The 22,629-nt window shown below is 42.9% G+C and overlaps 1 long non-coding RNA gene across 2 annotated transcripts; it reads right to left on the minus strand.

Moving 5' to 3' along the window:
* Window positions 1-5,295: 5,295 nt before the first annotated feature.
* Window positions 5,296-20,317, minus strand: LOC132381256 (uncharacterized). Of its 2 annotated transcripts, none has more exons than XR_009507988.1 (3): window positions 20,174-20,317; window positions 18,627-18,816; window positions 5,296-7,259 (listed from the first exon to the last, which is right to left on the minus strand). It is a non-coding gene; the product is annotated as an uncharacterized LOC132381256 (long non-coding RNA). The 2 variants fall into 2 exon arrangements; XR_009507987.1 differs by having other exon boundaries at window positions 18,528-18,816.
* Between the last annotated feature and the right edge of the window lie 2,312 nt (window positions 20,318-22,629).

Genomic DNA, 22,629 nt, shown 5'->3' on the forward strand with positions numbered 1-22,629 from the left:
ATAGAGTACATTCAAATCAGCGTGAGTTTATCATTCTGATGGTCTGGTAGAAGACGCAATCCCGGAGCTTGCTGTTCCTGGCTTTTATGCTGCAGTACCATTTCCCAGATGGTAGCAGCGAGAATAGATTGTAGTTGGGATGTCTTGGGTCCCCAATGATCCTACAGGTCCTTAAACACACCTGTCCTTGTAAATGTCCTGAATCATGGAAAGTTCACACTACTGGTGCACTGGGCTGTCCGTACCACTCTCTGCAGAGTTCTGCGATTAAGGGAGATACAGTTCCCATACCAGTGACACAGCCAGTCAGGATGATCTCAATTGTGCCCCGGTAGAAAGTTCTTAGTATTTGGGGGCCCACACTAAACATCCTCAACCGTCTGAGGTGAAAGAGGTGCTGTTGTGCCTTTTTCACCACACAGCTGGTGTGTACAGACCACGTGAGGTCCTCGGTGATGTGGATGCCGAGGAACTTGAAGCTGTTCACCCTCTCAACCCCAGATCCATTAACGTCAATAGGGGTTAGCCCATCTCCATTCCTCCTGTAATCCACAATCAGTTCCTTTATTTTTGCGACATTGAGGGAGAGGTTGTTTTCTTGACACCACTGTTTCAGAGAGATGACTTCTTCCCTGTAGACCACCTTGTTATTATTTGAGATAAAGCCAAACAATATAGTGTCGTCGGCAAATTTTATTAGCAGATTGGAGCTGTGGGTGGTGACACAGTCATGGATACAGGGAGTAAAGAAGGGGACTCAGTATGCAGCCTTGAGGGGCTACTATATTGAGAGTCAGAGGGTTGGAGGTGAGGGAGCCCACTCTTACCACCTGCCGGTGATCTGACAGGAAGTCCTGGATCCAGCTGCACAAAACAGGGTCAAGGCCGAGGTCTCTGAGCTTCTTGTCAAGCCTGGATGGAAATATGGTGTTGTATGCTGAACTGTAGTCCAAGAACAGCATTCTCACATAAGCATCCCTCTTCTCCAGATGTGTAAGGACGGTATGTCGATCAGTGACTATTGCATTATCTGTGGATCAGTTGTGTTGGGAGGCAAATTGTAGGGGGTCCAGTTTGGATGGTAGCAAGCTACAGATGTAATTCTTAACCAGCCTCTCAAAGCATTTGCTTATTATTAAGGTGAGTGCGACTGTTGATCCAGGGTTTCTGGTTCGAGAAGACCCTAACCGACTTCTGAGGGAGAACATCGTCAATGCACTCCCAGATGAAGCGCATGACTCCCTCAGTGAACTTGGGGGCATCCTCATCATGGAAGACATTCCAGTCAATGTCATGGAAACAGTCCTGCAGCATGGAGGCCGATTGGTCGGACCAACAGTGGACGGTTTTATCTATGACCACCTTTTGTTTCAGCTTCTGCCTGTACGTCGGCAAAAGCAGGATCGAAGAGTGATCTGATTTCCAAAAGCTGAGTGAAGGAGACCTTTACAAGTGTTATGGAAGGGAGTGTAACAGTGGTCAAGAGTGTTATCTCCATGAGTGCTCACCTGGATGTGCTGACAAAACTACAGAGAGACTTTTGTCAGCGACACTCGATTAAAGTCACTGGTGACGGTGAAGGCAGCCTCTGGGTGTGCAGTCTCCAGTGCGTTGATGGTCTCGTACAGTTCCTTGGGAGCCAGGTCAGTATCAGCCTGCAGTGGAATGTACACCGCTGTGATGATAACAGCCGTGAACTCCCTAGGCAGACAGTAGGGTCTGCACAGCAGCACCAGGTAATCCAGGTCTGGGGAACAAAACGATTTGAGTGCATGCACATTCTGGGGGTCGTGCCATGCATTGTTGACCATGAAGCTTACCTCGTCTCCTTTACCCTTCCCAGTGAGGTTTTAAGTCCTGTCTGCCTGGAACAAGGAGAACCCAAAGGGCTCAATGGCATCATCTGGCATCTCCTCCGTTAGCCAGGCCTCCACAAAGAACAAAACGTTGCATTCCTTTGTTTCCCGCTGACAGGAGATTCTTTCAATGTAGAATTATTCAGTGTTGCTGGTGCTTTGTAAGAGTCTATTTCAGACAGTAGTGTTCAATATTGATCCAACGTTTGACATCTGGAAGTGGGCATCCCACAACAGGAAGCAATGATAGTCCAACCATGTATTGTTGCAACATCCACGTCAATATCTTTAGCATCCAAAAGATTTGTATTGAAAAACAATTTTACATTTCAAAGAGCATTGCTAATAAAACCATAAGACCATAAGATATCAGAGCAGAATTAGGTCATTTGGCTTATCGAGTCTGCTCAGCCATTTCACCGTGGCTGATCTATGTCCCCCTCAGCCCCAATCTCCTGCCTTCTCCCCGTAAGTAAAAGAGAGGGCATACAAGGAAGTCAGAGCTAGTGCAAAGATAGAGGATTGAGAAGCCTTTAAAACCCTTCAGAAGGAAACTAAGAAGGTTATTAGGAAGGAAGAGATGAATAATGAAAGGAAGCTGCCGACTAATATCAAAGAAGACACTAAAAGCTTAAGGAAAAGAGAGTTAAGGGTAGATATAGGACCAATAGAAAATGAAGCTGGAGATATTGCAATGAGAGATGCAGAGATGGCAGAGGAACTGAATGTGTATTTTGCATCAGTCTTCACAGTGGAAGACAGCTGCAGCATACTGGACATTCAAGAGTGTCAGGGAAGTGAAGCTTGTGCAATAAAAATTAGGACTGAGAAGATCCCAGGAAGCCACATGGTCTGAGGGTGGCTATATCTCCTGGACCTGATGGAATATACCCTTGGGTTCTGAAGGAAGCAGCTGGAGAGATTGCGGATGCATTAACGATGATCTTTCAAGAATCAATAGATTCTGGCATTGCACTGGATGACTGGAAAATTGCAAATGTTACTCCGCTATTTAAGAAGGGTGGGAGGCAGCAGAAAAGAAACTGTAGACCTATTAGCCTGACATCAGTGGTTGGGAAGTTGTTTGAATCGATGGCTAGTCTTGAGATTACAGAGTACCTGGAGGCATATCACAAGATAGGCTAAAGCCAGCATGGTTTCCTGAAAAGAAAATCCTGCCTGATTTTCTGCAATTCTCTGAGGAAATTATAAGCAGGGTAGACAAAGGAGATACAGTAGATGTGGTGTACTTGCATTTTCAGAAGGCCTTTGACAAGGTGCTGCACATGAGGCTGCTTAGTAAGATAAGAGCCCATGGAATTACAGGGAAGTTACTAGCATGGGTAGAGCATTGGCAGGTCGGTAGAAAACAGAGAGTGGGAATAAAGGGATCCTATTCTGGCTGGCAGCTGGTTACCAGGGGAGTTCCACAGGGGTCGGTGTTGGGTCCGCTGCTTTTTGTGATGTATATCAATGATTTTGACTATGGTATTAATGGATTTATGGCTAAATTTATGATACAAAGATAGGTGGAGGAGCAGAGTGGGTAGTGTTGATGAAACAGAGAGCCTGCAGAGAGACTTAGATAGTTTAGGGGAATGAGTAAAGAAGTGGCAAATTAAATACAATGTTGGAAAGTGTATGGTCATACACTTTGGTGGAAGAAATAAACAGGCAGACTATTATTTTGATGGGGAGAGAATTCAAAATGCAGAGATGCAAAGGGACTTGGGAGTCTTTGTGCAGGATACCCTAAAGGTTAACCTCCAGGTTGAATTGGTGGTGAAGAAGGCAAATGCAATGTTGGCATTCATTTCTAGAGGTATAGAATATAAGAGCAGGGATATTATGTTGAGGCTCTGTAAGGCACTCGTGAGGCCACATTTGGAGTATTGTGTGCAGTTTTGGGCTCCTTATTTTAGAAGGGATATACTGACATTGAAGAGGGTTCATTCCAGGAATGAAAGGACTACCATATGAGGACTGTCTGGCAGCTCTTGGGCTGCATTCCTTGGAGTTCAGGAAAATGAAAAGGGATCTCATCAAAACATTCCGAATGTTAAAAGGCTTGAACAGATTAGATATGGCAAAATTATTTCCTGTGGTAGGGGATTCTTGGACAAGAGGGCATAACTTTGGGATTGAAGGATGTCCATTTAGAATAGAGATGCAGAAAAATTACTTTAGTTAGAGGGTGGTAAATCTGTGGAATTTGTTGCCATAAGTAGCTGTGGATGCCAAGTCATTGGGTGCATTTAAGGCAGAGATAGATAGGTTCTTGATTAGCCAGGGCATCAAAGGGTATGGGGAGAAGACAAGGGAATAGGAATGACTGGAAGAATTGGATCAGCCCATGATTAAATGGAGTGGCAGACTCGATGGGCCAAATGGTCTACCTCTGGTCTTATGGTCTTTTCTCTTCATGCCCTGACTAATCAAGAATTTATCAACCTCTGCCTTAAATATACCCAATGACTTGCATTCCACAGAGCCTGTGGCAATGAATTTCACAGAGTCACTATTCTCTGGCTAAAGAAATTCCTTCTCATCTACATTCAAAAAGCACATCCCTCTATTCTGAGGCTGTGTCCACTGGACCTAGACTCTTCCATGATAGGAAACACTGTCTCCATATCTACTCTATCAAGGTCTTTCAACATTTGTTAAAAGAGTGCATCAATAAATAATTAAATTACAAAACAATGAGAGATTGAAGAATTGTGCTGGAATACTGATTAAGTCTAGTGTAGAAAATTCATTGTCTGAGTTTTGCTGACAGTCTCATCGTGTACGTAGAGTGTGGAGGAAGAGGCAGGTTTTCACAAAGCTGCCTTGGATAATATGCTTTTGACAATAATTGCTAATTGAAAAATTAGGAAGTTTCTCTGAGAAAGAGAATCCAATTAAAGGTAAATCAAATGGAGTTCCCTCCTGTGCAGCCACAGCTAAATAATGCAACCTGTTTGTCAATTGCCATTATTGTTCATCGCACACACACTCACGCCTCAATGCACCCACATGTGCACGCACACACCTCAGTGTGCACACACACTCAGGCCTCAATTCACCCACACGTGCATGCACACACCTCAGTGTGCACACACATTCATGCCTCAATGCACACATTGTTGCATATTTAATATTTAGGTAATATTTGAGTAATCTTGTTGATATAGGTTGATTAAATACTCTTGGTCATTTAAATAATTAAATTTGGGTTATATGTAAAAATACATGGATTGCATATGCCTCACACTGCTAAGTGGTATGTGCACACCTCGTTTAAAGTGAACACAAAGTTAGACCCACACTTCAGACTCCCGTGTCTTCCTTTGAATTAGTTTAATGTTTTGAAGTTGCAAAACATAACACATCTCAATTTACCACGTGTACAATGCACATCCCAATGCGCGTGTGCATGCCCCCCCCCCCACACACACACACACACACACACACAAAGCATGCACGCCTCAACACACGTATTTTTGTTCCTCCACACAAAAAAAAATCTTCAAGCTTCACTGGTCGCAGTTTGATTGTTTACCATGAGAAGTGAATCAAAAGGGAGAATGGGTCTAGAAGAATGACCAGCCTTGAGGGAGATGTGCTGCTGCGCAGTCGAAGTGTGGCGAGAGGGAACGGTAAAATACTTCCATCAATTTCCTTAGCTCTGTTAGAGAAGCCAGAGGGTGGTTGTAGATAGTTGCCTCTCTAACTGGAGGCCTGTGACTAGTGGAGTGCCTCAGGGATTGGTGTCCATTGTTGTTGTCATCTATATCAATAATCTGGATGATAATGTGGTTAATTGGATCAGCAAATTTGCAGATGACTCCGAGTCTGGGAGTATAATGGACAGCGAGGAAGGCTATCATGGTTTGCAGTAGAATCTGGACTAGCAGAAAAAATGAGCTGAAAAGCGGCAGGTGGAATTTAATGCAGACAAGTGTGAGGGGTTGCACTTTGGTAGGATCGACCAGGGTAGGTCTTACACAGTGAACGATCGGGCACTGAGGAGTGCGGTAGAACAAAGGGATCTGGGAACACAGGTCTATAATTCATTGAAAATGGTGTCACAGGTGGACAAGGTTGTAAAGAAATCTTCAGGTATATTGGCCTTCATGAAACAAAATATAGAGTGCAGGAGGTGGGATGTTGTATTGAAGTTGTACAAGACATTGGTGAAGACTATTTTTGAGTATTATGTACAGTTTTGGTCACTTATCTACCTGAAAGATGTAAATAAGGTTGAAAGAGTACAGGAAAAATTTACAAGGATGTTGCCAGGTCCGGAGGTTATAAGGAAAGATTAAATAGGTTATGACTTTATTCCTTGGAAGGTAGAGATTGAGAGGAGATTTGATAGAGATGTACAAAATTATGATAGAAGTATAAAAAAAACATAAGCAGGCTTTTCCCACTGAGGTCATTGGTTAAGGGTGAAAGATGACAAGTTTAAGGGAGACATAAGAGGAAACTTTTTCACACAGAGGGTTGTGAGAGTGTGGAATGCATGAAGCTGATTTCAACATCTAAGAGAAGTTTGGATAGATCCGTGGATGGTAGGATATGGAGGGCCATAGGTGCAATGCAGGTCAATGGAAGTAAGCAGCTTAAATGGTTTGCCGTGGACTAAACTGGCCAAAGGGCCTGTTCTTTTGCTGCACTTTCCTATAACTCTATGACTCTAGTTGTTAAAAGGGCAAAAGCAGTCAATCAGTAGAGTGGTGTTCTCCTCCTGTGAGATGTGGTAGATCTGGGAGATTCAAATGCTCCTGATGTCTATAGGACCATACAGTACAGAAACAGGCCATTCAGTTCATCTCATCTATACTGACTATTGCACTAAACCCATTGACAATCATGCTCCATAGCCTTCTATACAATGGAAATTCAGGTATTTGTATAGATGTTGCTGTCTCCTTCAACTTCTCAAGCATCTTGTTCCAGGTTCCAACTACTCGTTCAAATTTCCTCTAAACGTCCGTCATTCACGTTGTACATATACTGTCTTGTTTTAGACAGCTCTACCATGGGGAAACATCTCTTATAACCTACTGGAGGAGCTCAGCGGGTCAAGGCAGCATCAAAGGATGGGAATAAACAGTTGACAGTTTGGGCTGAGGCCCTTCATTGGGATTCAGAAAGAATCTCAGCGAACACATTGTGTGTATTGCTCTAGATTTCCAGCATCTGCAGTATCCTGCTGTCTTTTTATAACCTACCCTATTCATGTCCCTCATTCATAGACAGTCTGGTCCCCAATTAGCGTCCTTGACTCCAGGCAAAACAAACTCAACTTATCCAATCTCTGCTTCTAAGTGAAATGCTTCAATCTAGGCAACGTCCTGGAGAATGTTTTCCAGACGTTTTCCAGATTCCAACTTCGGGTCGACAACCACCCCTCTAGAAAAAAAAAACATTTTATTCAGAATCATAGCTGTTACATAATAGAAACAGGCCTTTTGGCCCATCTCAACCATGCTGACAAAAATACCTTATTTATGTTAATCCCATTTTCCTGCATTTTGCCCATATTCCTCTTTTCCTGTTCTGTCCAATGCTTCTTAAACATACTGATTGTACCTGCTTCTATCTCATCCTCTTGTAGTTTGTTCTCTCTGCCCTCCACCATCTATGTGATTACACCTGCTGGAAGTGATTCCATTGCGGGCTCGTGTCTGCTGCATTCGTTGGAGGTGTAACCCAACAAGAAGATGAGGGAGAATTCCATCAGTTTGGACTCCAGCAAGGCCTTCAATAAGATCCCGCATAGCAGGCTAGTCTGCAAGGTCATGTCCCATCGAATCCAGGGAGAGCAAGTTGGATGGACTCAAAGGTAGAAGCAGAGGACGAGTTTTTAGAGAGATGTGAAGTTATGTTGAAGTTATACAAGATATTGGTGAGGGCTAAATTGAAGTATTGCATGCAGTTTTGGCCACCTACCCACAGGAAAGGTGTAAATAATGTTCAAAGAGTACAGGGAAGATTTACAAGCCTGTTGACGGAACAAGAAGACCTGAGTTATATGGAAAGGCTGAATAACTTGAGACTTTATTCCTAGCAATGTAGAAGATTGAGAGGAAATTTGATGGATCTTTACAAAATTTAAGAGGGATACAGTTTGGATAAATGCAAGCAGATTTCCCCCCCACAGACGTTGGGTGGGACTACAACCAGATGTCATAGGTTAAGGGTGAAAGGTGAAAAGTTTAACGGGAACATGAAGGGAAACTTCTTCACTCAGAGGGTGCTGAGAGTGTGGAACGAGCTGCCAGTGCAAATGGAGCATGAGAGCTTGATTTCAACGTTAATAGAAGTTTGGATAGGTACATGGATAATAGGGATATGGAGGGTTATGTTTCCTGTTTGGGTCAGTTATTAGCAGGCTGTTTAAATGGCTCAGCATGGACTAGATGGGACAAAGAGCCTATTTCTGAGCTGCACTTTTCTGTGACTGTATTTGAAGGCTGTTTCTGGGAACAGATCCCTGTCATGATAACAAGATCATAATTCCATGTACTGATCTAGGCTTTTAGTTCATCCTGTTTCCAGTGTTGAAATAAATGCATTTCAGTCCATCAGTCCCAACATTAGGCTCTAACCCTAACCCAAACCCAATCATATCATTCCTGTTACAGGGAGACCAAGACTGCACACAGTACTCCGAGTGCAGCCTCTCCAATACCTTACAACTGTAACCTAAGTCCTGTACTCTGTAACCTGACTGATGAAGGCCAATATGCTAAATTCCTTTTCCGCCACCCTATCTACTCACGGCACTGTTTTAAAGAACTGTGCACTTGTACACCTCATACCAACAGGTGAGAGGTTCAGTGTAGACAAAACCCAGGCAAATTCACAATCTCTGGAACTGGTCCAGTGAACATTCACTGCTCTGCTGCTTTCCAGCATATTCTTTAATGAGTAAAGAGACCAAAACCACAGGTATTTTCTCACCACAGCCCAATATAATTGCAGTGAGACATTCGAAACCCCTTGAACCCACTCTCCCGTTGTACTAAAACATTTCTCTTCCTAATCAATTATTGTACCTCCAGGTTGGCTTCAGGGATTTGTGTATTGTGTCAGCTAGATCCTTTTAAATATCCAGCTTTCCCAATATCAAACATGAGAAAAAATGTTTTTCATCTAATTCTGTGCACCAAAGTGATAAGCTCATTTTTCACACTTCATTCCATCTGCCTTGTTCTTGCACATCCTCTCACCTTTCCATCCTCTTCTCAACTCCCAAACCCCCCGGTTTAATATTTGCTTCAAAGTTGTAAGAATGACATTTGGTCCTCATTGATACAGATCATGAGTAGCTCTGGCTCCAGCATATACCCCAGGGGTAATTCACTAGACATCTGCAGCCAACCTAAGATTCATTTATTACCACTCTTTCTTTTCTGTTTGAAAACCAGTTACTCCCATCAGTACGTTACAGTCCATCAGTACGTTACTCCCAATATCAGGTGCTGTTATCCTGTATCATGTGTGGGACAGTGTCAAAAATTTTCTGAAATAACATTCTCCAGCTTCCCCTTATTCTACTTGATGCTTGCTCAAAGAATTCCAAAAGATTAGTCAAATGTAATTTCCCTCCTTAATCTACATTTTCTCTGTTCAGTCACACTGTTCTTTTCAAGATGTGCAATTATTACAAAGGCAAGAGATTCTGCAGATGCAGAATCAACACACAACACACCAAAGCAACACACAAAATGCTGGAGGAACTCAGTAGGCCAGGCAGCATCCATGGAAAAGAGTACAGGCCAAGACTGGCCAATTCCTGTTCAATTATTACATCTGTTTTAGATACCAGCACCATCTCCAACGCTGATCAACTCTTCTCCCTCTCCCTATTTCATTCAATACTGGACTCACAATTGCTGATTTTCAATTCACAAGAGGAATTCCAGAGTCCACAGAACATTGAAAGATAAGCACATCATCAGTTATCTTTATAGTCACCACTTTCAAAAGTCTGGGATGTAGATCATCATGCCCCTGTGACTTATTAGCTTTCAAGATTACCAACCTCCCGAGTACGATTTATGCTAATACTTCTGTTCTTCAGTATATTATTCAGAGTCTCTGATATCCCTCGTAGGATTTTTATATCTTTTCTGTGAAGATACAAAGTAATTGTTTAATTTCTCTTCCTTTTCCTTATTCCCAACTATAAATTCTCTGTCCCTGGCCACAGTAAATGTTCAGGAGGGAACAGCATTGCTGAAAGCTGGTGGTTCAGTGAGTGAATAAAAACTCTTGTTTCTCAGACCAGAGAGCTTAACATCAAAATACATCTGTTCTAGTCAGGTTGTGTCTTTACTAATGTGACTGTGTACACAAGGACTGGTCCTATAAGCCGCTGTGCTGTCTAGCAGGCGTTGTGTGTCGGGGCCAGTTAACAGATGATCTCAGTGGGCTGGAAGGTCTGGACCATGTACATGCATATTCTGAGTCGTGTGTGTCTGTATATGAGAGATGGGCCTCAAAGCCTGGATGTCAGGGCATCAAGATAAGTTGACTTATGATACTGGTGGGCTGGAGGGTTTGGACTATATCCATGCATATTCCGCTCATTGTAACTTGCTGATATTCCGTATTTCTATATGTGGTTGTTGACTTGATTGTGCGAGGACTGGGCCTTGAGCCGTGGTGTCGCAGGAGGGAGGGCGTAGGGACTCCTTCACTCCATGAATGTGTTCATGTGTGTGACTGCTGGTAAATGTGTTTTAGCACGTTGACCCAGTAGTAATGCTGTCTTGTTTGGCTGCTTCCATGAGTATTCAGGTATCGTTAAATGACAATTAAACTTGAATTGGAATTGGAAAAGGCAGGTTTTTAACATAATTTTGGGATTTTATTGGTAGCAACAGTCCTTCTGTAAATTCATGGTTTCATAGAATGGTTTCATATCTTCATAGACACAGGCCATTGGTCCATCCTGGTCTTACCAACCAATGGGCATGCACTCGCATTGATCCCATTTTGCAGCACCCATCCCCCACACTTCTGTACCTTGGTGACTTAATGCTCTTCTATTTAACACTGTGACTCTTCTTCACCACTCTCTCCAACAGTGTTCCAGATACTCATTGCTCTTTGTGTGATAAAACACTCACTCCTTACCCTAACAATGTCTTCTAGTTTAATCTACCTTTAATATTGAATATCAGATTGTACACGTGGGGAAAGCTTTCCTGCACTCATCCTCTTTATATGTTCCATCATTTTATTTACCTCAGTCATATCCCCTTTTAACTTCCTCAGCTCCAGAGTCTCCTTACAAATGAACAGCTGATTCCCGAGAAGCAGCCTGATGAATCTACTCTGCAGCCTCTTCAGCAATGCCACATCCTTCTTACACATGGTAACTGGGACCGCACAAAGTACGTCAGTCAGGGTCTGACCAATATGCCTTCTTAACCACATTATCTATCTGCATTTCCATCTTCAAGGACCTTACAACTTGTAGGCCAGAGTCCTCTTCCTCAATAGTCTGAGCACATCAGCATTCCTTGTACATGCTTCCAAATTGTATCACTTCACATTTATCTGGATGAAACTCCATCTGATATTTCTTGGACCATTTCACCAACACATCAATGTCACCCAGTAGTCTAAGATCACCCTCCACGTTGTCAAAATCTCCACCAATCTTCACGTCAACTGCAAACTTACTGATCATGCTTCGCACATCCATGTCCAAGTCATTCATATACTGTATATTACAAACAGCAAGGGTCCCAACACTGATCACAGCAGAATACCACTATTCACAGTCATCCATTCGCAAAGCTGTGGGCAGGCTAACCAGCCCATGATTTGCCTCCCTCCTTTCTTAAATGGCGGTGGCACATTTACAATTTTCCAGTCCTCTGGGATTCTCCCTGACTGCAATGATCCTGTCAATATCGCCAAGGCAATTTAAAAACAAATTTGCTTAATTGCTTCTGTTGTCCCTAATAGCTCAATGCTTTCCCTTTTCTTGTCATTAATATATCTATTAAACACCTTTGGATTTACCATAAACCTGTCTGCCACGGACTGATGCTTCTGCTAGAATTGAAGGACTCAGTAATGGGCAGAACTTACACGATCAGGATTAAGGTCTTCTTTCAGAAATTTCCTTCCTTACGTCTTTCTTTTCTTTTCAAGGTGGCTGGGGTTCTGTCGGAGTCCATGATTTACTGCTACAGCTCTAACTACGTTTCTCCACAAGAGGTGGGTTTTTGCAATGGCTGTGCAGCTCGGCATTCTGGTATCTCTAAGTGTGGCCTGGAAGACGTGTCTTCAGGGAGCAGCCCCATAGAGAACATGGTTCCTCACTGATTTTACTGACGGAAATGTCATGGGAGACCAAAACATCGAGACAAAGAATGGTGTGCTCTGCTGTCAGAAGAAAGCCCCTGAACTCAAGCAATCCCTCTCTCTTTCTCTCTCTCTCTCAATGGAGAATGTGAATCTGTCAATCCCTGAGCCATGGGGCCTGGAGAAATGGCGCAGAAGACTGTAGTGTCAGAACAGTGAGCTACTGCTCTCCCGATCTTGTTATTGTTGGAGTGATCTGTCTCCCCCTCGCTGCTGAGAGAGATCCTGTCTGAGATACCGAAGTCCTGGGTTTTTGATGAATTCTAGATCAAGGCATCTTTGGTGGCTTTTGCCATTGCTTGCCCGGTGGTGGGGGTTGTGTTTCTGTTGGTGCAAGTGGGGGAGAAGAAAGGGAAGGGTCGATGTTTCTGCTACAGGTCATCTGTGAGAGAGGTTGTGACATCAATATCATTCATTCCTTGGGGTTTCCTGTTTTGTGAATGTCTGTGAAGAGTTTGAATTTCAGGATGTATACCATATATATTCTTTGATATTAAATGGAACTATTTGAATAAATTGGCATCAATTGGTCTGGATTTGTTTTAATTGTGTAATGGACTTCAGCAAACATTCAGACCAAATGATTTCTAAATATATTTATGCAACTTGTGATGCGTTGTGCTAAAAAGAGAACATCTTAAAACAAGTTTACACTGGGAAGGAAAAAATATTATTAAGAATATGTTATCCTGTAGCACCTTTTTTGCCACATTTGGAGGATATAAATAGAATTCATCTAGTTCAGTAATGATGGTTGTGTTGCATAATGAGGCAGACTTGAGCAGAGAGCTTAAGATGAAGGAACCCTTAGGAGGCTGTGGCTTCCCGCAGTTTGAGAGAGAGAAGCTGATATCTGATGTATTGACATTACAGTGGAGTAAAGGTAATTATTGAGTCATGAAAGAGGAGCTGGCCGGAGTTAATTGGAAGAAGACCCTAGCAGAGAAGATGATAGAGCAGTAATGGCAGGAGTTTCTGGGAGTAATTCAGGAGATGCAGCAGAATTTCATCTCAAGGAAGCATTACACTAATGGGAGGACAAGGAAACCATGGCTGAAAAGGGAAAATGGACGGCATTAAAGACAAACAATATCGCAAAATTAATGGAAGGCCAAAGGACTGGGAAGCTTTTAAAAACCAACAGAGGACAACTGAAAAGCTAAAAGGGAGGAGAAAGTCAAATGTGAAGGTAAACTAGCCTATATTATAAAAGAAGATTTCTGAACTGTAGAGATCAGAGGTCAGAGAGTAGAGATAAAGGGGGTCTTTTGAGGATGGTCTGGAGGATAATGGAGTTCTGCAGGGGTCAGTGCTGGGACCACAGATTTCATTTTAACCTTTACTACTCTGGAAAAGTAATGATAACATTGTGACCATGTTTGCAGATAATACAAAGGTGCTTGGAAGAACAGTTAGTGTCACCAAGGCAGGGAGCATCCAGAAGGGCTTGGACAGGTTGGGAGATTGGACAAAGAAGTGGCAGATGGAGTACAGTGTAGGGAAGTGAGCAGTTATAGAAACATAGAATCATAGAAAACCTACAGCACAATACAAGCCCTTCAGCCCACAAAGTTATGCCGAACATGTCCCTACCTTAGAAATTACTAGGGTTACCCACAGTCCTCTATTTTTCTAAGCTCCATGTACCTATCCAAAAGTCTCCTAGAAGACCCTATTGTATCCGCCTCCACCACCGTTGCCGGCAGCCCATTCCACACACTCACCACTCTCTGCGTAAAAACCTTAGCCCTGATATCTCCTCTGTACCTAATCCCAAGCACCTGTGCCCTCTTGTAACAACCATTTCAGCCCTGTGAAAAAAGCCTCTGACTATTCAAATGATCAATGCCTCTCATCATCTTGTACACCTCTATCAGGTCACCTCTCATCCTCTGTCACTCCAAGGAGAAAAGGCTGAGTTCATTCAAACTGTTTTCATAAGGCATGCTCCCCAATCCAGGAAACATCCTTGTAAATCTCCTCTGCACCCTTTCTATTGTTTCCATGTCCTTCCTGTAGTGAGGCAATCAGAACTGAATACAATACTCCAAGTGGGGTCTAACCAGGGTCCTATATGGCTGCAACATTACCTCTCAGCTCTTAAACTCAATCCCATGATTGATGAAGGCCAATACACTGTATGCCTTCTTAACCACAGAGTCAACCTGTGCAGCTGCTTTGAGCGTTGCATGGACTTGGACCTCAAGATCCCTCTGATCCTCCACAATGCCAAAAGTCCTATCATTAGTACTATATTCTGCCATCATTTTTGACGTACCAAAATGAACCACTTCACCCTTATCTGGGTTGAACTCCATCTGCCGCTTGTCAGCCCAGTTTTGCATCTTATCAATGTCCTGCTGTAACCTCTCACAGCCCTCCATACTGCCCACAACACCCCAATGAATTATGCTCATTGGTGGGAAGGATGAAGATGAAGACTATTTTCTAAAGGGGGTGGAGAATTCTGAAATTGGAGGTGTAAGGGTACTTAAGAGTCATTGTGAAATATTCTGTAAGGGTTAACTTTCAGGCTGAGTCTGTGACAAGGAAGGCAAATGCAATGTTAGTATTCATTTTGAAAGGACTAGAATATAAGATCGGGGTGTAGTGCTGAGACTTTTTAAGTCCTGGGTAGAGTTGATGTGGGGAAGATGTCCCAATCAGCAGGAGAGTCTAAGTGAGAACACAGCCTCAGAATAGAGGCATCCTTTAGAACTGATATGAGGAGGAATTTCTTCAGTGAAAAAATGGTGAATTGGTGGAAATTTAATGCTGATAGACAATTTAAATGTTGGACCAGAGTCAAGGGTCAGGCCGGTTCTGCTCACTGTCTGCAATGTTTACTCTGCTCTTTGCTGCATTGGGGCTGAGGCTGCGGCCTGCTCCGGCTGCTCCGGGCTTCATGCCTGTGAGCTTCACAATGATTAGCCCGGCTGTGTGAGGAACCGAGGCTGAGGCTGTGGCCTGCTCCGGCTGCTCCGGGCTTCATGCCTGTGAGCTTCACAATGATTAGCCCGGCTGTGTGAGGAACCGAGGCTGAGGCTGTGGCCTGTTCCGGCTGCTCCGGGCTTCATGCCTGTGAGCTTCACAATGATTAGCCCGGCTGTGTGAGGAACCGAGGCTGAGGCTGTGGCCTGTTCCTGCTGCTCCGGGCTTCATGTCTATGGACTCACTTTCATTCTGAATGTATTTTGCTTGCCTTTATTGTTTGCACAATTGGTGTTTTTTTTCTCTGTCAGCACATTAGGTGTTCATTGGCCTTTTTTTTAATAGTGGGTTCTTCTGGGCTTCTTGTTTTGTGACTGCCTGTAAGGAAAAGCATCTCAAAGTTATATAACGTCTACATATTTTGATAATAAGTATCCTTTGACCTTTGACCACAGAGGGTCATGGTGGCCACTGAGGTACTTAAGGAAGAGACTGATAGATTCTTGGTTGGTAAAGGGTTTAAGGGTTATGGGAAAAAAGACGGGATGATGGAGTTGAAAAAATTCAGCCATGGTTGAATGGAAAGTAGACTTAATGGGCTAAACGGCCTAACTTTCCAGTTGTATCTCATGTTGTACTGGCAGTACACTGTATTCATGCCTAGTATTGTTCTGGAGAAGAGCTCACTGCCATGGCCTCTACCCACACTGACCAGGATAAATTTCTGAATCATATTAACATAACCAGAACATACCTCAGTTATTTACACCAATCCAAATATTAGGAGGATAGGACAAACTGATATTGTATGTCCTAAAGATGGATCAAAAGAGAAAGGTTTGTAGGGTTTTGGTAATCTAATTTAAATTGTGTGATTTTTTTTACCTGATGGCGGTCTTCACACTGCCATTTTGTCAATAGCTGTCTACCATATTGCCTTGTACAGATGCAATGATGAGCCATCTGCTGTCTGTCCAGGAGCAGGGACTTTACACACCACATTGTGCCAAACTTGTCTTCTGTAATTAATCTGATTTAAAAGGCAGGATTTGATCATTCACAGGAAAATATCTGCACTGGTGGAAAATACCTGGCTCAGGTTTCTAAATTAAACTGGGGAGGCAGCACTGTTCCAGTCCCCAGACTGGTAGGAAATAATTAGCCAGATTCTTACTCCTGACTGTATCACTGGAGTAGAGGAACAGATGTTCAAAGGGCGGGTCATATTGTTGTGTACAGTGTTACAAGGATTACCCCTTAGTAATAATGATCTGTAGGCAAGGAGAGAATCTTTATTTACTGACAAGTCATAAACACAAGATAATCTGCAAATACTGGAAATCCAAAGCAACACACACAAAATGCTAGAGGAATTCAGGACTTTGATGAAGGGTCTCAGCCTGAAAAGTCAGCTGTTTATTCATTTCCATATATGCTGCCTGGCTTGCTGAGTTCTAGCATTCTTTACTAAAGACCATTATTGTCTTTAATTATTAAAAAGTACCTTTATTGTCTCAACTGAAGAGCACATGAACTTGTACAACCAAGTATGTGTGTACATATCCCTTAAATCTCCCTGACCCCCATGAACAGTCAAACAATAGAAAAGGTAATACTTTGGAAAGGAGTCTACACTGCGCAGGTTCCTCATGATCCTGATCAAATTCCCACGTGCCCAACATGGGGTCCTACTAATCTGCAATGGTTAGTTTCCAGAGAGTTATCACCTTTCTGCATTTGAAGATCCTTATTTTTATACTTTTTCCTCAACAGCTCAAATCTTGTGTTTCAATCCCATTGGCTCAAGGTTACCTGACCAACCTGGTGTCACCTTATTTGGCCCAGTTCAAGCCAGTGTTTTTCTATGGCTTTTACCCCCAGCATCATTCCTTTTATTCTTTTCAACTCATGACTAGTTCAGACCAGTCAAACCAGGTGACCCAAGATCTCAGGTGGCTCCTTCAGCAAACTATCCACCTTACTTAATAAATAGCTACTTCCCTGAGAATGGTCTCAGGGTTAGCAGGTCATTAGCTGAAACTCCTTGCATCCACATTCATTTATTGTGATTAAGTTATCCCAGAGCAAGAAATCAGTTCAAACAGTTCACAAAATGGCAACTGCAAGGGCTGTCTCTCAAAATGGCCACATCCATTCCTGATTACTGATAGTCATTCTTTCTGACCAACAGGCAGGCAATGGTGTTTTCTGTTTTAAGGTGGTGCTGGCAAACAAAACTATAAATTACTGTATTAATCACACTTTTTCTCAGATACGATCACTGCAATCAATAGTCTGTAACTTCCCTTTCAGAGGGGAGTTTTTGAACCACCTGTATGACCTGGCATTTCTGCAGTGTGAACTGAAGTCTTGAAGTGCAGGACAGTAGTGGCTTGGCGGTACGGACCAAATCGTGGCAGTGCGGTTCGGGCCGGGAGAGGGAAGTGAGCCAATGTTTGTTCATTGCTGGAGTGGACTTTTAGGTGATTTCATTCTGCAGGGCCGAGGGGAGGCAAAGTCAAAGTGGCAGAACCCATGGCCGGGTCCAAAAAATGAGGAGCGACCAAGGATTGTGATTAAACACCAGACCAGATTGGAAAGGTTAGGGTGTCAGGGCTGGAGGAGAGGGATGGGCTGTTTCAGCTCACTGCTCCATGAGGTTTATTTGTTTCTGTGCTGAGCTAAAGCTGTGGGCTGCAGCTATCAGGTTCCTGGATTGGCCATAGTGATGACCGACTTCGTGGCTGTGAACTCACTTTCAGGATCCTCAGTTATGAATGTTATTTGCTTATTGTTCGCACAATTGTTTTTTTTCCTGCACATTGAGTGTTTGATGGTCTTTTATTTTACTTGGTTCTATTGGGTTTCTTTGCATTAGGGATAGGGTTAGGGTGACTGTCTGTAAGGAGACGAATCTCGAGATTGTATATAGCACACATAGTTTGATAATAAATGTACTTTGAAATTTGACTACACCAGTTCTTCATCCATCTTGGTGTGGACCCAACTGATGGACTGACACATGATCTAATCCCAAACCATGTGTATTCCTGTTTCTCTTACTCTCCTTTCCAAATATACTTTGCTTCCGGTCCCACCAGCCCACTTATCCCATTCCTTTCCCTTCACCCTTCTACTGAATCTACCCATCACCTTCGCATACCTCCCACCGGTTCCCATCCCCACCTCCCTCCCTCTATTCCATGGTCCACCGTCCTCTCCACCAACCTCCATCTTCTTCAGCCCCTTGTCAATTCCACCTACCAGCTTAGTAAACCATTCCCATGCTCCCCTTCCCACACCTGCCTCTCAGTCCCCTCACCTGAATCTAGCCATCACCTACCCGTCCATTCTACCTACCCCAATATAACGGATTCTCCCCTCTTTCTTTCCAGTCCTCGTGAAGGGTCTCCACCCAAAACGTCAAAGGTCCATTTCCCTCCACAGATGCTACCTGACCTGCTGAGCTTCTACAGAGTTCTGTATATTGTTCCAGATTTCCAGCATGTGTGGCCTCATTTGTACACAGAAAGGACCCAGAAATGCTCAGCAGATCAGCAACTGAAGAGATGTGTATGGAAGTCCACCTTCATCATGAAACGTGTAACCCCAGGAATCACCTTGCATTCCTGACCCTGAGTGGTCGTACCTGGGAAGTAAAAAGAGGAAGTTGTTAGAACTAAGGCGATAGACGGGACCAGTGTAAGCTGCTATTCCCAATGGATTGTGTTGCTAAGTATATTCTCGAAATGTGCGCCAATTCCAAAGTGTAACAGACAGAGGCCCAGCAAAATCACACTAAGTTTGGATTGTAAGTAAATGTGTGGATTTTACAGGCTTGTTTTAAGGGTAAGAATCGTCATCCCGAACAGATGGGTTCTCTATTGGCGCATTTGGGAAAAAAATGTTTTGGACAGTCTGCACTTTCAGACAGACAGACACATTCAATCTCTTTTTCTCCTGCCATATTCTCTGAATATTTGACACTTTAACTGAATATATTTTACATATGCCACCTTCCTGGGATAATGGGGCAGACATTTTCCTCGCTGTAAGATAACTAATGAGATTCAACACTTGCATGGTTAATGACTGATAAAACTTTGCCTTTACTCATGAGAGAAATGGAACATGTTCCTAAATTAACGAGATATATTCACAGATGGGTGACAATATCAGGAGCTGGCAGTATTTTGTTGGTTTAAAAATCTGTTACAATTTTTAAGGTAATGAAAAGATTCAGTGGCAATGTGAGATATTACTGCTGGAGTTCTGAGTGAGCTTACTAAAAGTCCCGGACTCCGACTAACATACAAATAGGCATATTCTCCAACAATACACCCAATTACAGGAGCAATCGGTGGGGATTTTCTCTTTAAAAAAATTCAGGTTGAAGCAGACTTTATAAAATGTTTTCCTCCTGGGGTTTCAATTCATTTTGGTCAGATGTAGTCTTTCTCTGAACCACTCAGCACTGGCTCTTTATGCTTGAAGGTGAGTTAAGTCAGGCAGTTTCAGTCTGTCCTTGGTGACATCAGTCAACAGGCCAACAGAAAATATTCACCAGGTACTGAGTTAACAATCTGCCCTGGGACGCCACGGCCATTATTTTTTAAAGAAATATTTGGACACCTTGACCTGGAGCCTCAGAGTATGTATGAGTGTTGCCTCCGAAATTTACTGAAACCAACAAACTTTAATCAAAGCGGTACATAATGCTTGAGATGTGTTGTGTCAAGACGCAAAGAAATCATTAGCGCAACATGAGGGAACAAAGGAAGGTTAGCACTTGAGCAAGAAGGAGAGGGAGGGTAACAGAACACTGATCGGATTGGCTCTGTGAAATGAACCAATCATAGTGCAGATTAGTTTGTGTCCAATCCTGCCTAATCTGTCAGGTGAAACACTACTTAGAACAGGACCTTGCAAAGTAATTAAGCAGAAGTCTAGGCCGCAGTGAAGCAGAGTGTATGTTTAACAATCTGTGAAACGCTTTAGCCACCTACCCGTTACTGAGAACACTGAGGGAACACAGTTTAAGGCTGATTCTAGATGAAGCCGAGATTGGGATGAACAGTAAATCCTCACTGCTGCATTTGCCAGGTCCCTCACGTTAAAAAAAACTGCCCATTATTGTTGCATTTCACACATTGCCTCCGCTGCCTTTGTATAAACAAAATATATTCCTTCAACTGTTAAATTTATGCAGAACGGACGGTGACAGTGAGTTAATCAGTGAGCAGAGGAGCTTTGGGTCTGCCAGAAGATTAATCAGGATTCTCTGACATGTCAGTCAGAGAAAAGGAGTGGCATTTTTATGACAGGTTAAATGCAGTCCCAGATTGGCAAGGGAAGTCTGTTTCATAATGATATGAGGAGAGGTTGACAGGGGTGACAAAAACACCAGGTTGTTAATCATAAGGTGAGCTGAGATTCTGAGTTTAGGGTAATGAAGGCTGGAAGATGAACAGTTGTTGTGTATCTTTAAATGCCAGTTGCTTCAAGGAAAACAAAGACAATTATTGAGAAATGTCAGGACATTTGATGCTCCGGCCATTCTTCCAACAGCTTGAGTTGATAATAATCATTGTCAGGCTTTGCAAGCTATATTTTTAAATACCTCTTTATAAGCAATTAATCATGGAAAAGACAACTTCCTTTGATCAGCACTTCATGGAATTTGAATAGTTATTATCCAAGGTTGAAAAATGTCACAAGGAATTTCTGCTCCGAAATGGACACTGACAGTCTGTCAAAGACAGTGGTGGCATGGATCTCGGTAAAGGAAATCTTCAACCTCAAAGGCTTTCCTGTGTTCAGGCAACATCTTAAGCATAGTGTTTGCCTTCCACAAGTGCGTTTCCGCTTAATAATATTTTAAGTAATTTAATATCAGTTCAAGATGTAATTTTCAAACAACACTAATCCTCCAGTGTACCAAATTGTTTCCATTAGTAGAATTACGCTAATGTGATTGAGACTCGGGTTGACTTTGAATGAATTCTGCACCAGTAGTACAGCTCTTGCATTCACTCAGAGCCTGAAGTGGATGACTTATAATATTAAAAAAAACAGCCTGGCTTGTTTTTATTTCTCCTCTATGTTGAAATCTGTACATCAGGGAGTGATAACAGGTGAAATACATCTTAGATATACCATTCCCAGTCCCTTGTTCATGGAATCACAGAGTTGTAAAGCATACAACAGGCCCTTCAGCCCTCCTTGTCTGCTACTAGCTACATTATTTATACCCCATATCACTCAACCTGATTCTTTTCATAGGACATCTCCAAGGAATGATGCCTTAAAAAAGTGGCATCCTTTATTAAACACCCCCATCACCCAGGACATGCCATCTTCTCATTGCTACCATCAGGGAGGAGGAACAGGAGCCTGAAGGCACAAACTCAGTGATTCAGGAACAGCTTCTTCCCCTCTGCCATTGATCTCTGGGTGGACTTCGAACCCGTGAACACTACCTCATTACAATTTTTTTTCTCGTTTCGCACCACTAATTTAATTTAACTTTTTGAATATTCATGTACATTTACTGTTGGATTGTGGGGTGGAGATATGTCTCTACCAAAGGAGGTGTAAGACGCTCTTTCCCTCCACTAGCCTGCAGGTCACCCTTGGGCAAGGTGTAGCACCTGCTTTGCCCCCTATCAGGGTCACGTGAAGCCATGGAGGCAGGTGGTGGATGGTCATGTGAACAGCCGGTGCATATCACAAGTCTTGGATATGTGATCACTGACATCAGGCAGACAATCTCTGGAGAGTATTGATAATGGCTGGGGTCACCCGTCTTGTAAAGACACTGCTTAGAAGAAGGGAAAGGCAAATTATTTCTGTAGAAAAATTTGCCAGGAACAATCATTGTCATGGAAAGATCATGATTACCCATGACATATGACACGGTACTTAATGAATGAATGATACTTACTGTAATCCAAAGTTTTTATTATCATGTATTGCATTGTACTGCTGCCACATAACAACAAATTTCATGACATATGTTGGTGATATTAAGCCTGATTCCGACTCTGATTCTGATGGGTCTCAAGTGTTTGCCTAAATACTTCTTTAACATGATAGAGAAGCAGCATTATCATCTCCTCAAGAGGCACATCCCACCACCTGAGCAAAAATAATTTCTTCTTCAGACCCCTGTAAACACTCTTCTACCCCTTAGCTGAACCATGCGTTTCTGATTATAGACCCGCCCATGAAGAAGAATAGACGTTCCGACCTCTATGTTGGTCGTAACTTGGGGTCAGGACTCGCCTTGGTTTGCTCCGCTCCAAAGAAAGGAAACAAACACAGTCAATCCATTCCTATTTTTAATGGAGACAGTCCATCACAGACAACTTCCTGGTGAATCTCCTCTCCAGAGTCATCACCTCTTTCAACCAGAACTGCAAGCACTTTTAGCCATTCTATACCGGAGAGAAATGATGGGCGA

This window comes from Hypanus sabinus, chromosome 25 (genome assembly GCF_030144855.1).
Source record: "Hypanus sabinus isolate sHypSab1 chromosome 25, sHypSab1.hap1, whole genome shotgun sequence".
Classification (NCBI taxonomy): Eukaryota; Metazoa; Chordata; class Chondrichthyes; order Myliobatiformes; family Dasyatidae; genus Hypanus; species Hypanus sabinus.